Source organism: Peromyscus eremicus, chromosome 15 (assembly GCF_949786415.1).
Source record: "Peromyscus eremicus chromosome 15, PerEre_H2_v1, whole genome shotgun sequence".
Classification (NCBI taxonomy): Eukaryota; Metazoa; Chordata; class Mammalia; order Rodentia; family Cricetidae; genus Peromyscus; species Peromyscus eremicus.
In genome coordinates this window covers 30,216,330-30,236,883 of record NC_081431.1, presented here as the reverse complement: position 1 = coordinate 30,236,883, position 20,554 = coordinate 30,216,330, and the positions used below count along the sequence as shown (strand labels likewise).

Sequence of the window (20,554 nt, the reverse complement as noted above, 5' to 3'; positions counted from 1 at the left end):
ACATAACAAGATAAAGAGTCTGTAAGCAGATGTACCATATAAGGACAATGACCTCAAGATTGTGACAATACACAAAATAGCTTAAACAGAGGTAGGAATGTATATATAGTACAATGTGCAATATAACAATAATCCTAAATATATATCAATATACAAAATATCCTAAACAGAGGTAGAACATACATACAGTATGACAAATATAATTTTACATTTGTATCAATATGCAAAATATTTCAAACAGGAGTAGAAATATATGTACATTACAACAAATATAGTTCTGTATTTGTATCAATATATGATTTATCTTAAATAGTAATATAAAAATAGTTTGCATTTGTAACAATATACAAGAATCCATATCAGTGAAATTATCTAAGGCTGATATTTTACTAAATTAGTTTACTAGTAAATACAATAATCTACCTTAATATCCTATACCTATCCATTCCCCTTTTTCTTTTCTAAAAAAGAATACTGAGTCCAAATTTTATTGTTCCACCCCCAACCCTACAACCATCCATTCATAACCCTGATAAAAATGAAACATTTGGGAGAGGGTCATCATTCTCTTATAGTTACTTCCTGCTGTTTAGGGGGCGACGGTATCTCTGTGGGGTGCTGTAAGAAAGCTTAGATTGTTAGGTCTCAATAGGGTTATCCATAGAGTATGCAGCTAGTCTCAGAAATGGATAAAATTGTCTGACATTCTGGCTAAAAGTGTAGCATGATGGACCATCTCATCTTGGAACTGTCCTGAAGAGTTCTCAGTCCAAAGCTGATCATGAGTAATGTTCTTAGGTACCGTGGCATCATTCTGGACTGGGTAGAGTTGTTGTTGTGGGGCCCCATCTTCCTTCTGGAGACTTCAGAAATTGCTTTTGGAGAAGACTTATTTTTTACTGTGGAAAACTTGAGCATTATTAATATCAAAACGGAAAGTTTGGATTTCAAGATAACATGACATGTAAAAAGGTATTCTGAGAAATCAAGAATAAGCATGGAGAGAAATAGAACCTTGGTGATAATGGTCCCTTTTTATTGGTTTTCTTCTGTCCTACATCACATGGCTCTTCTGATATGAGACAGAATCTCTTAAATTTTTTTCTTTTAGCAATATGATTGGGTTTAGAGAAGGAGGGAACCAATTTCCAACTCCAAAGCCAGCTTGATATATAGTTGAATCGGAACCATAACTTTTCTAGAGTTAAAGAGATATAGATGTCAGGCAGTGAGGTTTTACCCTGTGTAGATTGGTACCAATAGATTTTTTTCTTCTGTTGTAGATGTTTGGATATCCAAGGCCATATGATTCCTGGAGGATGGGTATTTCTAGTATCCTGTAAAGACAAAAATCAGAACCCTGCCTTGACCCTTGTTTGTTAAGTTTTTCTTACAACTTGTAGAGATGTCACATCTGTGGATGAGCTTTTACTTCTCCTCATCAAGGGGTTTCTCCTGTTTGAATCAAATTTTTATTAATTTTGTTGGTATCCATAGCTTTTCTTCTCTTGCAGAAACAAAAGCAAAATCCCTTCCCCAACATGGGACGTATCCTGGTTTCCATTCTGAGGTCAATACATCTCTGAAATAAACTGGTTGGTTTAGCTCAGAAGTTCTGTCTGTTGTCCAGTGTCTCTCCACAGCTGTTGTCCCTTTCTCTTCAGCATTGAGAAAATTCAAGGTTAATAAAGCATTATGCAATCTATTTCTAGGAGTCATGGAGAGACATAAAGAAACACCTATTCACCCCAGCGAATAGTCCCCAGAAAGTCCAGAAAAAAAAAAAAGGATTCCACTCAATTCTACCTTGGTGGACCAGTGTAGCTGATGTTTTCTCTGGTCCTGCCCAGCCCCACAGACTCTGCAGCCGCTTATAAAATAATCACTCAGAAGCTTATATTAAAACTGCTCAGCCATTAGCTCAGGCCTACCACTGACTAGATCTTACATTTAAACTCAGCCCATTTTTGTTAATCTATATGTTGCCACGTGTTCTGTGGCTTTACCTATGTGCTGTTACATGCTGCTCCCTAGATGGCGGGCTGGTGTCTCTTGACTTCCTCTCCCAGAATTCTCCTTCTCTGCTTGCCCTGCTTATACTTCCTGCCTGGCTACTGGCCAATCAGCATTTTATTTATCAACCAATCAGAGCAACACATTCACAGCATACAGAGCAATATCACCCATCATTAAGTAAGTTTCTTGGCATCGCTTACAAGAGCATTAATGACTCAAAGGCAATGGTATCACCAAAGAAGCTTGACACCAGCATGACAGTGGTTCACAAAGGCTCATCACCATGGCAACAATCCCATCTAATCAGCCTTCTACCTCTTAGAGCACAACTCCCTCGCTTCCCAAGACCACACACACAGCTGAGGGCCAAAGGGAGGCCTGAGTAGAATCTCTGGTAGTGTCTGAGTGGGTGCCTCCCCCTTCTCTGAGGGAATGTTAACAGCAGCATTACCATTGCCACAGACTTAGCCTGCACTATTGTTCTGCTTATCTCGCTGACGTGGCTGTTGGCCAGATATTCCACAGGTCGCTCAGCAACTCTTCTTCATGAAGGCCCATGGTCATGCTGTGTCTGCAGGAAGTAGCTTTAGTGTAACAAGTTTGCAAAGAACAGCTCATGGGAGAGTAAATGCATGTTCATTCCATTGTATTAGCTTGTTGCTATGTGTGAAGAAAGCTATCTATGCTGAATAATGCACTTACTTGAGTCTACAGGCCTGGGAGATGTTTCAATCCCACCAAAATAAGTCTGTGAGTCCCTTCCATCATGAAGCAAGATTACAGGATGTGAAAGAAGAGAAACCCCTCATATACCACAGACAGCCAGGCAAACCTGGCTACACGGGGCAAAATGAAAATGTGAGGTATTTGTTATATTATTTTAAAGCCCGAGAGGATGATAACTGAGCACTAAACAAAGCCTAAAAGTGCTCTGTGCTGCGACTGTGTAACTGTGCAGGTTACACACTTGGGAAGCCAGCCCTGGAGCTGGGACCACGATGAAACTGTTATTCTAAGTCATTCTGTATAAGGCTTTTGGCTCTCCCAGGACTATTCATGATACCTACCAGGAGTGGGGGCACTATTCCTGTACTTGACAGCGGGGTGAGGAGCCAGAGAAGCCTCAAGGAGAGATGATATATACTCTAGGCTCTTTAGTCCAGGTTGACATTGGATACATCTGTCTTACTCAGCTCCCCTTTCAGCTAGGAAAGGGGAAAGGATGGCCACTTACTCATTCAGGTAGTCACTTTGTTGGCAAATCTCTACAGAGCATCTGCTACACGCCATGTACTGTGCTAGGCCCAGCAAGACAGTGGTGACAGTGATGTAGTTCTGCTATCCAGAGGACCAAACCCTGGCAGGACTTGTAATCCTTACTGTCACCAAGTTTTTCTAACCTTAGTTCGGAAGTCAAAGAGTCAGGATCGGCAACAAATTTAAGAAATGTGTGGGGTACTGTGCCTGGAACTCATTGGGATTGTTCCCTGGTTGAGCCTGGCTTCCAACTCGGCTCCTAGGGTCAGTGCCTGCAAACTAAGCCGGTCACAAACTGCATCCTTCTGCCAGCCTTCTATCACTACCTTAGCAAACAGGACACAATTTCTTTTTTGAAAGCGGCATCGAGAAGAATTGAACAGTGAACAAGTCCAATACTGGGTCCCCACCTCTGCTGGGCCACGTGGCTTTGTAGACCCGCTACTGTTCAATAGCCAGCAAGCAAGAAGGTCAGAGTTATGCTGAGCACATGTAGGAATGGAGCACAGTTTCTCTCTGTGTGTTTCCATGGTGACAGTGATAACAGCTTATATTTATAGAGCTTCTATCTCCAAGGAGCTCAGAGCACTTTACAGACACACTATCTCTCTCACTTCTGAAGAAGAAGGAGAGAGAGAGAGAAAGAGAGAGAGAGAGAGAGAGAGAGAGAGAGAGAGAGAGAGAGAGAGAGAGGGAGGGAGGGAGGGAGGTGTGGACAAAGGAGGGACAGCGGATGTGATGTGCTGTTATTCACATTTCACAGATGGCACAGCGTTGGGAAGTCATTGACCCAAGGTGTCATAGTAAACCAGTGACAGATGGCAGGTTGGAGGGACATGATAGTTCATGCAGCTCCTGAAACTCTTGCTGCTGGCCTTGCGCAGATGTCAGGGCCAAGCTACTATCTTCCAATCATCTAACTCCGTTCAGTGTCACGTGGGTGATCAGATAACTCTGAGAACATCAAAGACATTTTCCCTTAACTATTGATGGAACATACACAGACAATTGTTTCATGGAGATTTGGTGATAAGGTCCAAAGTTCTTACAGCAAGATAGCCAGCAGGCAATCCCAGGCCTGTGAGGCTTAGGTTCCCTCATAACCTTGGACAGAAAGTTCTGCACACACATGCATGCACTGTTGTAGACGGCTTTCCTTCAGAGTGCCTCTAAGACCTTCGAAGGGAATGATTCTTGGGTCTCTCTTCCTGTGACTTGTGCCTGATCTATGAGACATGTGGGATGGCTTGGAGTTCTTTGAAGGCTGCAGCTTATAGAACTAAAAGTGAGTTTTACAAGTCTCATCTCTACTCCTCTGTGTCTAAAAGATGCTATCTGAGAAAAGCCCACATCCTCTGACAGAGCTCTCACCCTTGTGGGGAGGGTGGGATGACTCTAGTCCCCTCATGGTGTGTGTGTGTGTGTGTGTGTGTGTGTGTGTGTGTGTGTGTGTGTGTGCTGCTCCTGCTGCAGTCGTCAGATTACCAATTGCTCCTCACTTCTTGCCCTCCTAGGATTTCTATTTACCTGCTCCACCATTTAGTCTTTGGAATATAGAAGCTATTTTCTCTTTAAAAGAAGAGTCATTATTCAGAGAGCATTCAGTTAACCCAGCCAGCAGTCCCCATGGCAACGCTGGGAGACATGATCCTTTCTCCTGTAGATCCTCAGTGGTCCTCGCCATGAACAAATCACACTGTTTCTGGCGTCCATGACCTCAGGGTTTTGCTGCCCAGTGGTTTTCTGTCCATCTAGGCTTCAGGTACACTGGACTTGGTTCTTTGAGGAGCTGATGTTTGTTCTCTGAAAAGGAATCTGATTCCTCCCCACAAAAAATAACAGAGCCCATGGAGGCATTGAAGAAGGGGGGTTTTGCAGAGGGCCTTCTGGGACTCCAGCACACGACACTGGATCCACTTTATTAGTGACCAGAAACAGCCACCCAGAGAGAGCACATCTCCCTTTCCTTCACTTCCCACATGGACTGCGGTCACACTAATGACCTTTCCTTTGACAGGCCCGAGCTCCCTTGTAGCTTCTGGCCTTGGGCTCTGAGAAGGAGGAAGGAAAGAGCCCTGTTTCCTCTTCCGCTGTTTACCTCCCTCACCTGTGTTGAGTGGCCGAACTCTCTGTGGTTCTCAATCACCACAGCCTGTTCTTGGTTTACCCATTCCTAACCCTTAAGGACTCTCTTGACCATCCCCACATCCCATCCCTCCTGCTTCTTCCATATAGGACTTCATCTTTCCCCATCACAACATTTGGCACCCACAGTGGCAATTCCTTATGTTAACAGAAGTTTCTAAATATAATTGAAGATGCTTCTTGAGTGCAGAAAAAAAAACTATTCAGAGGTTTACCTTTAGATTAAAAACTGATAGTCTGGGCCTGTTAAAATGGTTCGGTGGGTAGTACTTGTCAGGCAAGTTTGAAGACCAGACTTCAGATCCCTAACACTATCATAAACTCTGGGTGGATACAGCAGCCACTTGTAATTCCAGGTAGAGCCAGGGGATGCCCACAGCAAGTTGGCTAGTTAGACTACCCATATCAGCAACTCTGGGTTCAACTGAGAGACCTTGCCTCAATGAATAGGGTGGGTATGATGGACAAAGACTCCTAATGACAACCTCAGTTCCTCACGTATGTGCACTTATGCATGTGAACAGGTACACACACACACACACACACACACACACACACACACACACGCACAAAATTAATAGTCTGGCCTGGCATGCTGACACATACCTATAATCCCAGCACCAAGACTTCCAAGTCTGAGGCCAGCCTTAGTTACATAGCAAGAATTTGTCCCAAAAATCAAAACTGAAACCAAACCAAACCACTCAATAATAGACAATTAAATGCCGGGCGGTGGTGGCGCACGCCTTTAATCCCAGCACTCGGGAGGCAGAGCCAGGTGGATCTCTGTGAGTTCGAGGCCAGCCTGGACTACCAAGTGAGTTCCAGGAAAGGTGCAAAGCTACACAGAGAAACCCTGTCTCAAATAAATAAATAAATAAATAAATAAATAAATAAATAAATAAATAATAGACAATTAAAGTAAAAGTCACTGAAGTGTTATTTTCATTTGGCTTTTATGTGTAATCATATCTTCAGTCTAGCAGAGCTTAATGGTTACTTGTAAAAGGCCTATAAGTAAAGGGCAATAGTTTAAACTGTGATTACATATCTGTCTCTCTTTCTATAAACCAAAAAATGGAGTGAATAAACTATATCCATTTTTTTACTAACAAACAAAATTTTCCAACATATTTCAATATTTATATACATTTAAATCCATGAATATGTAAATACTGGTTCCTAAAATTTTCTGATGCATTCTGATAAACTCAGCAAGAACTCAAAATTCCACACAAATAACTCAAAATATTTTAAACTGTAATTATATAGCTATCACTCCAATGGGCCTCCTATAGGCCTAATTTTTTAAAAAATTACAAATACACAAAACAGCAAATATGTGAAATTTCTTTTTTCTTTCTTTCTTTCCTTCCTTCCTTCCTTCCTTCCTTCCTTCCTTCCTTCCTTCCTTTCTTTCTCTCTCTTTCTTTTTTGAGACAAGGTCTCACTATGTAGTTCTGGTTGTCCTGGAATTCACTATGAAGACCAGGCTGGCCTTTGAGTTCACAGAGATTCATCTGCCTCTTGCCTCTTGAGTGCTGTGATTAAAGGCATATGTGGTCACCCAGTATAAATATATCTTCTTGCTACGGATAAGTAGAGTTGACCTTGGTCGTCGTTAGCATTCTTCTTTTATGTTTGCACCTCTGAGGAATTTAACATGATATTCTGTTGAGTTTTCCTTGACTTACCCTGAGAGGGTATTCACTGAGGAGAAAATGGTTATGGTGTGTGTTGGTAGGCATCTGAGAATGTGAACCTGCAAATAATGGTCACAGAAGCCACTTTGACTCGCTTGGCAGTTGGAAGCTATACTAGTTTGCGACCTGGCAGGATAAACAAACAAACAAAAACAACAACAAAAACCCAGACCATATCCAGGCATGATAGATTTTCCCAGAATGTGAAAGACCCGCCTCCCACAATGCCACAGTCAGCTTAGTAAGAGAACTGAAACACGCGGACTGAGAACTCTGTGTTGCACTTCAGTGTAGAAAGGATGCTACTGACTCTGCTGAGCAGAATTCACAAAAGTCACGATTAGTACTTGTAATTGTGTGTCCGCAAGAGGCCTGTGTTCTCAGAAGGAACCGCACTTGGTGGGAGAGATGTTTGACTCAGATCTTGCAATGACGTTCAGGGCCCTTCAGTCTCACCACACACAGTAATGGATGTCCTTGTTGTTGTAGGCAGATGTTTCTTTCCTGCCCACCAGTTCCCAAATAATCTATACCAAGACTTAATATGAATTATAAATGCTCAGCCAATAGCTCAGGCTTGTTACTAGCTATTGCCTACATTTTCAATTAACCCATATTTTTATCTATGTTTTACCACATGGCTTGGTACCTTTTCTCAGTACAGCATGTCCACCTTGCTTCTCTCTGTGTCTGCCTGCTACTCCTCTGATTCCACACTTCTCAGAATTCTTTGTTTGGCTCTCCCCCTAAACTTATCCTGTCCAGCTATTGGCCAGTCAGCCTCTTTATTAATTCGATTACACCAACTTCACAGTGTAAAGGAATATTCCATAGTTGTGTCTCAGAAGGTTCTGTGTCTGAAACCTGGCTGGACATCCCCAATCATTTGGGTAAAACTTAAAGATTGTGATGGTGCCCAGGTCCCACCTCAAACCTCCAGAATCAGAATTTCTGGAGATCAAATGAGCATTTCAATCTCTGTTTTGTGGTGGATACACAGACTTACAAGACATTTCCCATATCTGAACTATATCATTTGATAAGGCTATGTATATAAACACCCACGATCCATCACTACAGTCAACAGAGTGAACATATCTGCCACCCCACAGTTTCCAAGTGACTTTAGGCCCCTTTTGTAACCTTTCTCTCTGCCTCTCTCATGCAAACAGCCATCTGCTTTCTGTCAGTATAGATTAGCTTGTCCTTGCTTGAGTTTTATATAAATGTGATCACAGAGTATAAACTCATTTTTAAAAGCACCTGGCTTTCCCTTGGCATGGTTATTTTGAGACCCATCTATATTGCTTTTTATACTATGGGTACTTTTCTGTAAGCCCTCCCGCCCCCACTGCCAGGCTTAAGGCAGCCAGCAAGCCCTACACTTGCTCCTACCATCTCATTCACAAAGGTTCCAAACCACTCCATGCGGAATTTAGGATACTTCAACTCAGACAGGTGCATGTGTCTTTCAGATTTACTAGGTGTGGGCACAGTTTATATTGAGCTTCAGTAGCCCTTCTTGTCTAGGTGCCCCCACCTGCTGTGGGATGGTCTGTATGTCAAATGTGTTGCTGATTGGTCAATAAATAAATCACTGATTGGCCAGTGGCCAGGCAGGAAGTATAGGCAGGACTAACAGAGAGGAGAATTGAGAGAACAGGAAGCTGGGGGAGAGAGACACTGCCAGCCACCATGATGACAAGCCGCATGTGAAGATCCCGGTAAGCCACGAGCCATGTGGCAAGGTATAGATTTATGGAAATGGATTAATTTAAGCTGTAAGAACAGTTAGCAAGAAGCCTGCCACAGCCATACAGTTTGTAACCAATATAAGTCTCTGTGTTTACTTGGTTGGGTCTGAGCGGCTGTGGGACTGGTGGGTGAGAGAGATTTGTCCTGACTGTGGGCCAGGCAGGAAAACTTTAGCTACAAATGGCGCCCAACGTGTTGGCAAGAGTTTCCACCTAAAACCTGAGAGAAAAGATTCTAAAACGGAGCTAAAAACAGTTCCTAGTTGTTTCTCTCAAGTTAGTGGCAGCCTGCGTGTTTGAGCTACTATGGCGGGTTCCTGGCATGTGTGCTCGACCTGCAGTATGGCAGGAATGAGGCCTCTGCAAGTGGCACATTAAGCTGTGTGGTGGATTTAGCCTTTGCTAGTACAAAACAAAACAAAACAAAACAAAAAGAGGTTTCTGGGCTACACGCTGCTTTGATAGAAGCATAGACCCGCTATTTCTGAGAGTTGATGGCTCCCAGAGCTGGTGGAAAATGTACCACTGCCATGTTGAGAAGCTGAAGTGGGCAGAGCCAGTAGCCATAGCGCCAGTGCCGGTTCAGGCTTAGAAGGCTGCAGTTTAAAGCAATAAGCTCAAGCTAATATAAAAAAAAAAAGCCACGTAAAGATGGCTACCATACAGAGAATCTGGATTATGTTCTCTTTGATATTCGTAACTAAAGAAAAACATTTGATTGCAAAAGCTGTTGAGTTATGCCAAAATGTATATTTTAAAGGTACCTTGACTTCAAAATTTAGATGTAAGGATATGTTGCTTTGGAAAGGAGGCTCTGCTTTTGTTTCCACAGAAAGCCAGAGGCTATGGATTTGTTCCAGATTAAGATACATCAGGTTTGACCAGCCAAGACCCCCTGAAAGGTCTCCGATGACATCATGGCCCAGATGATCCAACATCCAGAATGGTTTGAAGGCAACTGGCTCAGACGATACACCCTCATGGACTACTCCATAATCCTAAAATATTCTTTGTGTCCCCATAAGATACAGCGCCCCCCTCCAGCAGGAAGTAGTAAGAGAAGCTACGCCCAAATTCCCAAATATACCAAGCTGACTTTGGAGATGTGTAAAGGTTAAAACCTTCCTTTTTAAGAAAAGAAAAGGGGAAGTGCTGTGGGATGGTCTGTATGTCAAATGTGTTGCTGATTGGTCAATAAATAAATCACTGATTGGCCAGTGGCCAGGCAGGAAGTATAGGCGGGACTAACAGAGAGGAGAATTGAGAGAACAGGAAGCTGGGGGAGAGAGACACTGCCAGCCGCCATGATGACAAGCCGCATGTGAAGATCTCGGTAAGCCACGAGCCATGTGGCAAGGTATAGATTTATGGAAATGGATTAATTTAAGCTGTAAGAACAGTTAGCAAGAAGCCTGCCACGGCCATACAGTTTGTAACCAATATGTAAGTCTCTGTGTTTACTTGGTCGGGTCTGAGTGGCTGTGGGACTGGTGGGTGAGAGAGATTTATCCTAACTGTGGGCCAGGCAGGAAAACTTTAGCTACACCCACCTTCATTATGTCCCATTTAATGTCACAATATTGATAGTGAGGGGCTGACTCCGGTGACTAAAGTGTGGCTGCCCAGCACACACATGTCATCTCTTACATGGGTTGAGCCCTGTGAGTTTTAGGATATCACTCTCTAGGTCAAATCTTCCAGCCCTGGTCACTGGAGTTAGCAAAGCTGGTACAGACCGGGTTCTCAGCCCCCTGCTGCTTAGCTGCCAAAAATATTCCTGCAACTGGACGTCACTTTGGAAAATGTTTTACAAATAGAATTTCTTGGAAAATATTTTAATTTTCCTGATCAAAGTAGGATGTGCTGTTCTTCTGGTTGACAGTTTCCAACTGGCTGGTCTTAGGCCCTGATATCCTTCTGGTTCAAGGGATTTAAACTAGTAAAAGCCTCCAAAAATAAGGTATTCATGTATAAAAAAGATTTTGGGGGCTGGGAGGTAGCTCAATTGGTAGAACACTTCCCTGTCATGTACAAAGCTCTAGATTCCATCTCTAGCATCTTAACAAAAAGATGTAATCCCCTGTAATAACTCTGGCACTCAGGAGGTAGAGATAGGGGGATCGAAAGTCCAAAGTTCTCCTTGACTGTGTAGAGAGATCTAGGCCAGTCTGGAATATATGAGACCCTGTATAAAACATCACCACCACACACACACACACACACACACACACACACACACACACACACACACACAGGATAATACTATGCTGTTAAAGCTGGCCTGGAACTCACTATGTAGCCCTCATCCCTCTCTGCTGTCCTCCCTTCTCAGTCTTCTTCATGCTGGGATCATAGGTGTGTATTAATTCATTGCTTTAAAAACTGTAAGTTTTGATGAAATACTCAAATAGTTGAAAGGCATAAAGCAAGATCCTTATCTATACATGATAGCAAATGTTTTGATAAGGGAATTTTCCATGGGTTCATCAGTAACATTTTCCTTTTTGAAAGCTGCCTAGGCAAGAAACCACTTTGAAAATGCTGATGAATGTTGGTATAGGTATATAGACATCTCTTAGCTTACAGAATTCATCTTATGTATCTTACTTATAATGACTCTTCTCTGGGAACATTAGCAAACCCGTACTATAAAGAAGGCTTAAGTTTATCAAATCTGTTACAGGATATCTTTAGCAAAAGTTGAAATTTCAAATAACCTTTCTTTACAAAGACCATTGAAATGAATAAGCACTTGTGAAAGGGAAATTGAAAATTAGGTGAGATTTATTGTTGGTGAACATTGGCCTTTTTATAGATTTAAAGTTTAACTTTTATATGAATATGCTGAAGGCAAAGTACAGAATCCAAGTGTACACTAGGCTCTCAGCACAAAGGGACATGATCAGTTCTGAGCACAAAGAGGCTTGACTTCTAGGGTCACCTGAGTTATTAAAAGCTGTCCGTCAGCCAACACAGGGAGATAAATGTGTCTGGACCTCAGTGTTTGCAAAACCAGGGGAACTCTACCAGTTAACCTAGTAGGTTCCCTATTGTTTAAATATGCCAGATGTACAGATAGGAATTTATTAAGTCAGTCACTCAAGTCAGGAAGGCCAAAGAAAAACAATAACTATGTATATACCACTCCCAGATGAGGCTGATTGCCCAGGTCACATGCCCCAAATGGTAATCTATGCCATGCCTTGATGAATCTGAAGTTTATGTTTTACTCCTACTTTTCATCCTTTTTTTTTTTTTTTTTAAAGACAAACATGGCTTTAAATGTTAAGCTTGGCCACCATTACATAGTTAGTGACCAGAATCATGGTCTTGTCTTCTCCATGTGTCAGGCTGCCTGAGACCAGAATTTGGTCTCTGTGGCTTCTTGGCCCAGTGATTCAGCTCATGGTGAAATTGTAGTGTATGCCTCTGTCTACACTGAGGCCATGAAATAAAACATTGCATTGTCCAGCCATAAAAGTCATTTCCCTTCCTCTCTTCAAGATGAAGGCAGTCTGATCATGGGTCTTAGCAGCTTGGATAGATATTCATTGGAAACATAAACACTAGAGTAAGATTTTGATAAGGGCTGGAGAGATGATTCAGTGGTTAAGAGCCTGTATTTCAGAAGTACCAGAGTTCAATTCTCAACACCCACACCCACTGGCTCACAACTGTCTGTAACTCCCCATCCAGAGGATCCAGTACCTCTGGCCTTCATGGGCACTCACACACATGTGGCATGCACACACATACACACTCAAGTAAACATAAAATAAATATTTTTTAAAAGGTATTTTGATAAGGAAATGGTAGGGAATTTTCTTAGTAATTAAAGAGTTTAATCTGCCTAGGAAGCAAATGATTTTAATAGTATCCTGTCTGGAAATACTTGCTAATTTTTAAAAATCATTGTGCATTATACATTTAAAACCCCATACAAGTACTTTTGTAAATAGCATGAAGGGCATCCATGAGAGAAGACTCTTAGTAAAAGTTTGGCTTCAACGCTCAAAAAATTCAATCCTGTGAACTTGAATATGAAATGCATGACTACATGTAGAAACTAGGGACTAAAATGGGCACTCGCTAACATTCAAAGGACAGACTGTCTGGGATAAAAGCCTCCATCAGCACCAAAGCTTGCCTGAGGCACACAGATCGGCTGTATTGACTTTGGCAACGCTTCTGCCATGTTAGGCCAATGAAGTTAACTGGCATTGGAAATTGAATTAGTAACACAGCCCAGATCCCTCTGCCTCTCTTTTGCCTGGGTCGTAGTTTGATCTGGATGAATGTGACACGACCCTCTCTTTTGCATTCATTCCTGCTTATCTCTGGGTTGGGACCTAAACAGCCCTACCCTGAGGAGAGGCCGGCCCCCTGAGAACACCATTCTTCTTGGCTGTATACGTCCACAGGCACTTAGTGTCCATATAAGGAAAAGAGAGCTTCTATTTACTCTGTAGAGCATTCTCAACAAATAGTATTTGTCTACGGACATATGTGTGTCCAGTTAATCCAGTTTTCAGGGAAAAAACTTAACACGGTTCTAGCTAAAAAGATCCTGCAGTGGGAGAAAATGTTTCGACACTTGCTTAAGCAGTTCATAGGATAATCCTTCGACCTTGCAAAACTTGAAGGAGACCAGGCAGGTGTGCCCAAGAGAACCAGGTATGGAGGAGGGTGCAGAGGGCACTGACGCCTGCTGGGACTAGACCTGAGGGGGTCAGGGAAAGGCATGGATTTCTGAAAGCCAGAGAGTGTCTGACCTGAAGAGGCCTTAAAATGTTCCTATGAGCCTGTGCTTTCTGGGTAAGGAGGCATAGTCTATAGCAGGAAGAAGGCTGCACCAGAGAATGTAGCTGGCGAGGGACAAAACCAATGCCCACATGCAGGGTTCCTGACTTCCCATCAAACCACACTGTCCTCTGACTGGAGCTTTAGACATTGGTAGGAGATAAAGGACCAAAATCATAGCCTCCCTCTTGACTTTGGGCTGACATTGGGCTCCAGTTTGACGCTGCAGAGGGCACAGCACCTGGCCAAGGTGACCTTGGTCTAAGAGCTTACGTTTCCAGGAGAAAGGTGAGTCCCGGGCGCTTTCATTTCTGGAAGGAATGCCATGGGGCGTCTGTTTTTAACCAGTCGTGCGTGTTTCCTTGGTTCTTGGACCTGTACGTAGTTTTGCTTCCTGTCCATTGTCTGTCAGGGCAGCCGCATGCATGCTTTAGCGATCCTAGAAAGCAGGCAGATTGTTTTTTCTTTCTTTTTTTGAAACAGGGTCTCATACAGCCAAGCCTTAAACTCACAGCGCAGCCAAGGTCTACCCTGAATCCTGGATGTTCCTGCCTCTCCCTGTAGAGTGCCAGGATGATAGGTGTGCACCACTACACCTAGTCTATGCACCACTGGGGGTCGAACTCAGAACTTTGTGCGTACCAGGCAAGCGCTCTACCAGCTGAGCTGTATTCCCAGCAGATTAGCCAAATTCTTTAAGCATTTGAACTGACCTCTTTTAAATGGTTCTTAGAGCAGCTGAGCTGGTGCCTGTTCCCCGTGAAACTGGAAAGGGAAAAGCATTTCACAGAGCCAGGCTTTTCAATGTGGCGGAGGTTAAGAGTTTAATCAATATGATACAAACGCACGGGGCTGTGATGGCTTAGCCAGGGCTTGCCACACCAGCGTAAGGACCTGTGTTTGGAACCCTAAGCACCCACATAATTGCAGTGCTGGGGAGGTGGAGACAAGTGAATCCATCTATGGAGCTTGCTGGCCAGCCAGTTTGGCCAAATAAGTGAGCTCCGGGTTCAGTGAGAGACCCTGTCTCAGAAAACAGGGAAGAAAATCACGGAGGAGAACACTTGACCTCTGACCTCCACGTACACAAGCACTTAGGTGTGTATACACAGATATAAGTGCTGTCTGACTTAATCCGAATGTGGAAGTGTTGTGAATGTTAAAGACAGAAACACAGGCAGTAGTTACACTGAAATGATTCCTTTCCTTGTGGAATTTTATCGGCATCAGCAACTACATGGCTGAATTTACACATGAGTCGGACCACATTTTCAGAACCCATTAAAGTCATATAGCATATGAATCTCTTCACCCCATGTCATCATATTCACCACAGGTAAACAATAATGATCATTGACTTCTATTATTAACTCACATTAGATTGAATTTCGTTGTGTTTTATGAGTATGGGTTGTTTTTCCTGCACGTATGTCTGTGCACCACTTGCCCACGTGGTCCTAGAAGACCCAAGATGGCATTAGAACCCCTGAAAAAAGATGCTGTGAGCTGCCATGTGAGTACTGGGAACTGAGCCAGGATCCTCTGGAAGAGCAGGCTGAGTCATCTCTCCAGGTCCTTAAAGATTATTTTAAAAACTAATAGCATACGTCTTTTCAAATGTACACATAATTAGGAAAAGGGAATAGAAACACACCATCTTTTTTGGTTTGTTTTGGTTTGTTTTGGTTGGGTTTTTGGGTTTTTTTTTTTTTTGGTTTTTTGAGACAGGGTTTTTCTGTGTAGCTTTGGATTCTGTCCTGGAACTCCCTCTATAGACCAGGCTGGCCTCGAACTCACAGAGATCCACCTGCGTATGCCTCCTGAGTGCTGAGGTTAAAGGTGTGCGCCACAATCACCTGGTGAAACACACCATCTTAATCCTACGGTGCCCCACTTAACCACTCTGCTGTGTAGCTCTACAATATATTCTGCTTAAGTGTGATATTAGTATATATGCAGCAATAACACAGCATTAATACTAAAGGTGCTGTGGAATATATGATAAGATCACTCATACTGTTTTCTATATATTTTACATCATGCGTTTTTATCAATGTCTTGTGAATGATTTTTAATCTTGACTATTATTAGTTTACAGTATTATATCTGTATGTGCACACATACATTCATACACATTTCACTGGTGTGCTACTGGCAGATGTTGAATTGCTTTCAGGTTTCATCTATAACAAATGGCACTTCAGCATACACCTGTCAAAATAAATCTCTGTGCATGTCCTCAGATGCTTTCCTGTCAAAAATTTCTGAAGTGGAATTGCTTGGCCAGAAGGCATACTTTCTTTAAGTGTTTTGCCACACATCATTAAATTTCCCTGAAGAAGTGATGTACCCCAAATCCGTGAGCAGTGACCTTTCTTTGCAATCTCCTGTGTGCTATCTTTTCACTCCCCATTTTATTGAGATACAATTGACAAGCAATGAAATCTACTCACGGTTAGGGAACATTTCAGTGAGTTTCACGCAGTCAGACGCTGTACAACTCACAACACAACCTAGTTTCAAGACATTCTCCAGGCAGTTGCTTTTGGAGTTCATTTGTTGGTGAATATGTGATTGAAAGCGGTGTTGATGGTGTAATGATTAGGTTTTAAGGAAGTTTTTCTGGGTATATAACAGAAGGTGGACCATTCAGTCATTCTGGAATGTTGCCTTGTGATTATTCCCAATCAATTCTCCCCTCAGCGGAGAAACCTGATGCCCATCACTACAGTTCCTATTTCAAATAAATATAATGTGCTACATGTGTAATCTTTTTGAAACTTAATCATGTTGTTTCATGTGTTAAGGGCTTGTTACATTGTATTGCTGAATATTAGAATACAATATAAGCATGTCATAGTATGTTCACCATTCTCCTGTTTCTAGATTTGGAACTGTTTTTAATATAATAATTTTTACTAATTATTTGAAAATTTTATACATGCATATAATATATTTTGATCGTATTTATCCCAACTGCTTCCCCAAGTCCTTCCAGATCCACCTTTACCCCTGCCAGCTTTGTGTCGTTGTTTGTTTGTTTTTGTTTTTGTTGTTTGTTGTTTGTTTTTCATTTATGACATACCAAGTCCCATCTGTGCTGTGTATATACTCAATGGTGTGGAGCCATCCGCTGGAGCATGGTTCATGTACCAGGGACAACACCCTTAAAGACTGACTTTGCTTCCCTGAGAAGCCATCAAAGGTCAGTAGTTCGTCAGCTAAGGTTGGGATGTTCATTGGCTGATCCCAGCAACCACGGCTGCTGTCAGTTCATGAGTGCAGTGGGCCTGTCATGTTTAGAAGCCACTGTGCGCATTGATCCTGCCCCACCTCTGGCTCTTACAATTGTTCCTCTTCTGTGATGTATGATACAGTTGGCGTATTTTTGGATGAGCGCTCCACAGACACTTTGTACTCTATACTTTGATCAGTTGTGAGTTTCTGCTTGAACTGCCATCTACTCCACAAAGAAACTTCTCTGATGAGGTCTGGAGAGTATATGGATATAAAGACATGGGTTTGGAGAGTATTTTGATACAATATAAATTTAGTAAATTGATGGTAGTAGGCTCACCCCTAAGGCCTATAAGTTACTCAACCAGGGGTTGTTGATCACATTTACTGTACCAGGCATGTAGTTCCTCCTGTTGATCTGGCCTCAAATGCAATCAGAAAGTGGTTGGTTCCTTCCATAAATTCTGGGCCACTATTGCGCCCATAGATATATCTCACCACCAGTTGTTTCCAAGGCTCACAGGGCAACAGCTGGGTAAGATGGAAGTCTGGTGTGTTGCTATTGTTGCCATTTGCTTGTATGTTTTAAATTAGGGAGGGATGGCTCAGCTATCAAGAAGAGCATTTGCTACTCTTGCAGAAGAGGGGAGTTAAGTTCTTTGCAGTCACATGGCAGTTGGCAACCATATCTAACTCCAGTTCCGGGGCATCTGATGCCCTCTTCTGGCATCTATGAGCACTGTGCGCGCGTGCACGCACGCGCACGCACGCGCACACACACACACACACACACACACACACACACAATGCACACATGCACCTGTGGTACAATTACATTGTGATACACTTACATACAGGCAAAACACACAAAAAATAAAATTAAAAAAGTGTTTAAATTTAAAAATTATTATTACATTTATTTATTGTGCATGTGTATATGTTTGTGGCTATACATATGGAAGTCAGATGATAGACACTGGGAATCAGTTCTCTCCTTTCGCCATGCGATCCTGGAGATTGAACTCAAGTCTTGAGGCTTGGCAGCAAGTCCCTTTATCCACTGAGCCCATTTCTGGGCATGGATATAAATAAGGCTACAATGAACACTTACATACAAGGGCTTCTACAGACAAATTATTCATTTTTTCTTGGATAAATAGCTGGGCATAGAATTGTTAGGTTATGAAGTAGATCTATGTTTCAGCATTTTAAGAAACTGCTAAGATGTTTATCAAAGTGGTTGTACCAGGAATCGGGAGATGGCTCAGCAAATCAAAGCACTTGCTGTGTAAGTGTGAGGACCGGAGTTCAAATCTCCAGAATCCACGTAAAAAGCTGGCCGTGGGTCCCATCATCCTTTGCACACTGCCTTGGCCTTCGAGGTGGTTGCCTTCTCTTTCCAGGCATCAAGGTTGCCCTCCGGCCTCTGCTGAAGCCTAAGATCACCAAAAAGTGGACCGAGTCAAACCGACATGTCAAACCGACATGTCAAACCGACATGTCAGAATTAAGCAAAACTGGCTCAAACCCAGAGGTATAGACAAGATTCAAGGGCTGGATCATGATGCCCAACATTAGTTACTGTGGCAACAAGAAAACCAAATACATGCTACCCAGTAGCTTCCGGAAGTTTCTGGTCCACAATGTCAAGGAGCTGGAAGTGCTGCTGATGTGCAACCAAGCTTACCATGCTGGGATTGCTCTCAACGCTTTGTCTAAGAACCACAAAGCCATCGTGGGAGGAACAGAGCAGCTGGTTATCAGTGTCACTACTCCCAATGCTGGGCTGCACAGCGAAGAAAATGAGTAGATGGCTCATGTGCATGTTTTATTTGTGTTGAAATAAAAACCACAAAACTGGGGGTTGGGGTGGTGGTGGTGGGGAAGCTGGGTATGGCCTTGCTTGCCTGTAACCCCAATGCCACAGGGTCAGGAGAAGTGGCCACCCATGGGAGGATAATTGGGGATTACTGCTTGTCAGCCTAGCTGCAGGGTCAGTGAGAGAGCAAGAGACCTTGTCTTAAGAGAGTAAGCTGGAGAACAATAAAACAGGATACCCAATATCTTCTTGTGACTTTGCAAATACACAGATGTGTGTGTACTTGCACACACATGTGTACATGTACCACACACACAAAATCAAAATCTCAGCATTTATACTAATTTACACACTGAGCAGGGCCCTGTTTATTCCACCTCCTCTCCAGTAGTCAATGCTTTAATTATTTTTCACTTTCGACACTTTAGTGGACATATAGTGACACTCCATTTTAATGTTACACCATCCTCAAAATGGTGTCACATTTTCAATCACTTGATAACCGACAAGGATGAATAATTTTTACATTTCCTGATTGTTCATCTAAATCTCTTCATAATGGAAATTTCCATATAACTTTTTAAGTTAAAAAAAGACACTTCTATTAAGGTTTTCTAAAGGAGCAGAACTGACTAGATATGGGACTTGTTAGGTAAATATATGTATCTATATTGGTTTTATTAGACAGATTTACAAGCTGTGATCCATCCAGGTAGTCCAACGAGGGGTGTTTCACCAATAAAGGTTGGCAGTTGTTCAGTCTTCAAGGCTGGATGTCTCACCAGTTCCACTCTGGAGCTGGAGTCCTAGAAGTTTCCTGGTCTTCCGTCTGTGTTGCTTCCCAAGGAAGTTAGTTCTAATCCAGGCAAAGGAATATCTAAGCAACAGGATAGACAGACTTGTCAGTAAGAGTGAGCACAAGAAGGCAAAAGGCAAATGCTTCCTTCTTCCAAGACGTTTATGGAAGAAAACATGGACTGCCTTCAGAAGGTATAGCCCAGGTTTAGGGTGAGTCTCCCCACCTCAAACAATCTGATTAGGTAACACCTTCCCAAGCATGCTGAACACCTTAGATTGCAGTTGATACTAGAGGTCCTCAAGGTGACAACTAAGTCATTACAACTCCCTAAGCATCTTCTAAGCTTGTTTGAACTGTAAACTAGTTTTAGATTCTATCAGTCCAATGTGACTTATATAAGTCCTGCTTTTTTTTTTTTTCTTTTCTTCAAATTGACTGTTGGTAGGGAAGGAATACAAGCTGAATTCTCGCCTTCAATTTCAATTTCATTATTTAACAAATGAGGTCAGATGGGTGAAGGGAACTCCAGAGATGGAGTAGTGTACTAAGCAAGTAGTGTGTGGCATATGATTGTAAAAGACTATGCCTAGAACTACATTAGCTCAAAGATCTGAACTCACTTTGTTTTCAACTTTAGAACAGGGTAAGTCTCCATTCCATTAAAAACAAAACAAAACTGTTCTGCAGGATTGAGCAAAAGAGGAGGTTTTTTTTTATCATCAAAGAAAGGCTGAAAAAAGCCAACAAAGAAAAGGGGCGTGGCCATTTGAGAGTCATTTTCTTGTGAGGCAGGTGATAGACAATACAGGAAGAGTGGGTGGGTCAGCAGGGGGCTACTGCAGGTGGCCCTTTCTAAATGTTAAAACAAAGAATGATTTAACAAGTTTGCTCCTTATCTCTTCTGATTTCTCAGAAGGCTGGTAACATTAACTTAGTTAATGCAGTTTCGTGATATGGAACTTTACTGTGAGTAAGTACTTTTTGATTTTTGGCCTGATCTGTTGGTGAGTGCAGGAGGTTAGAC

General features: G+C 42.5%; 1 pseudogene; it reads left to right on the top strand.

Annotated features, from left to right (window-relative positions):
* The first annotated feature begins 15,146 nt into the window (after positions 1-15,146).
* LOC131925732 (large ribosomal subunit protein eL32-like) lies at positions 15,147-18,722 on the top strand (annotated as a pseudogene).
* The last annotated feature ends 1,832 nt before the right edge of the window (positions 18,723-20,554 follow it).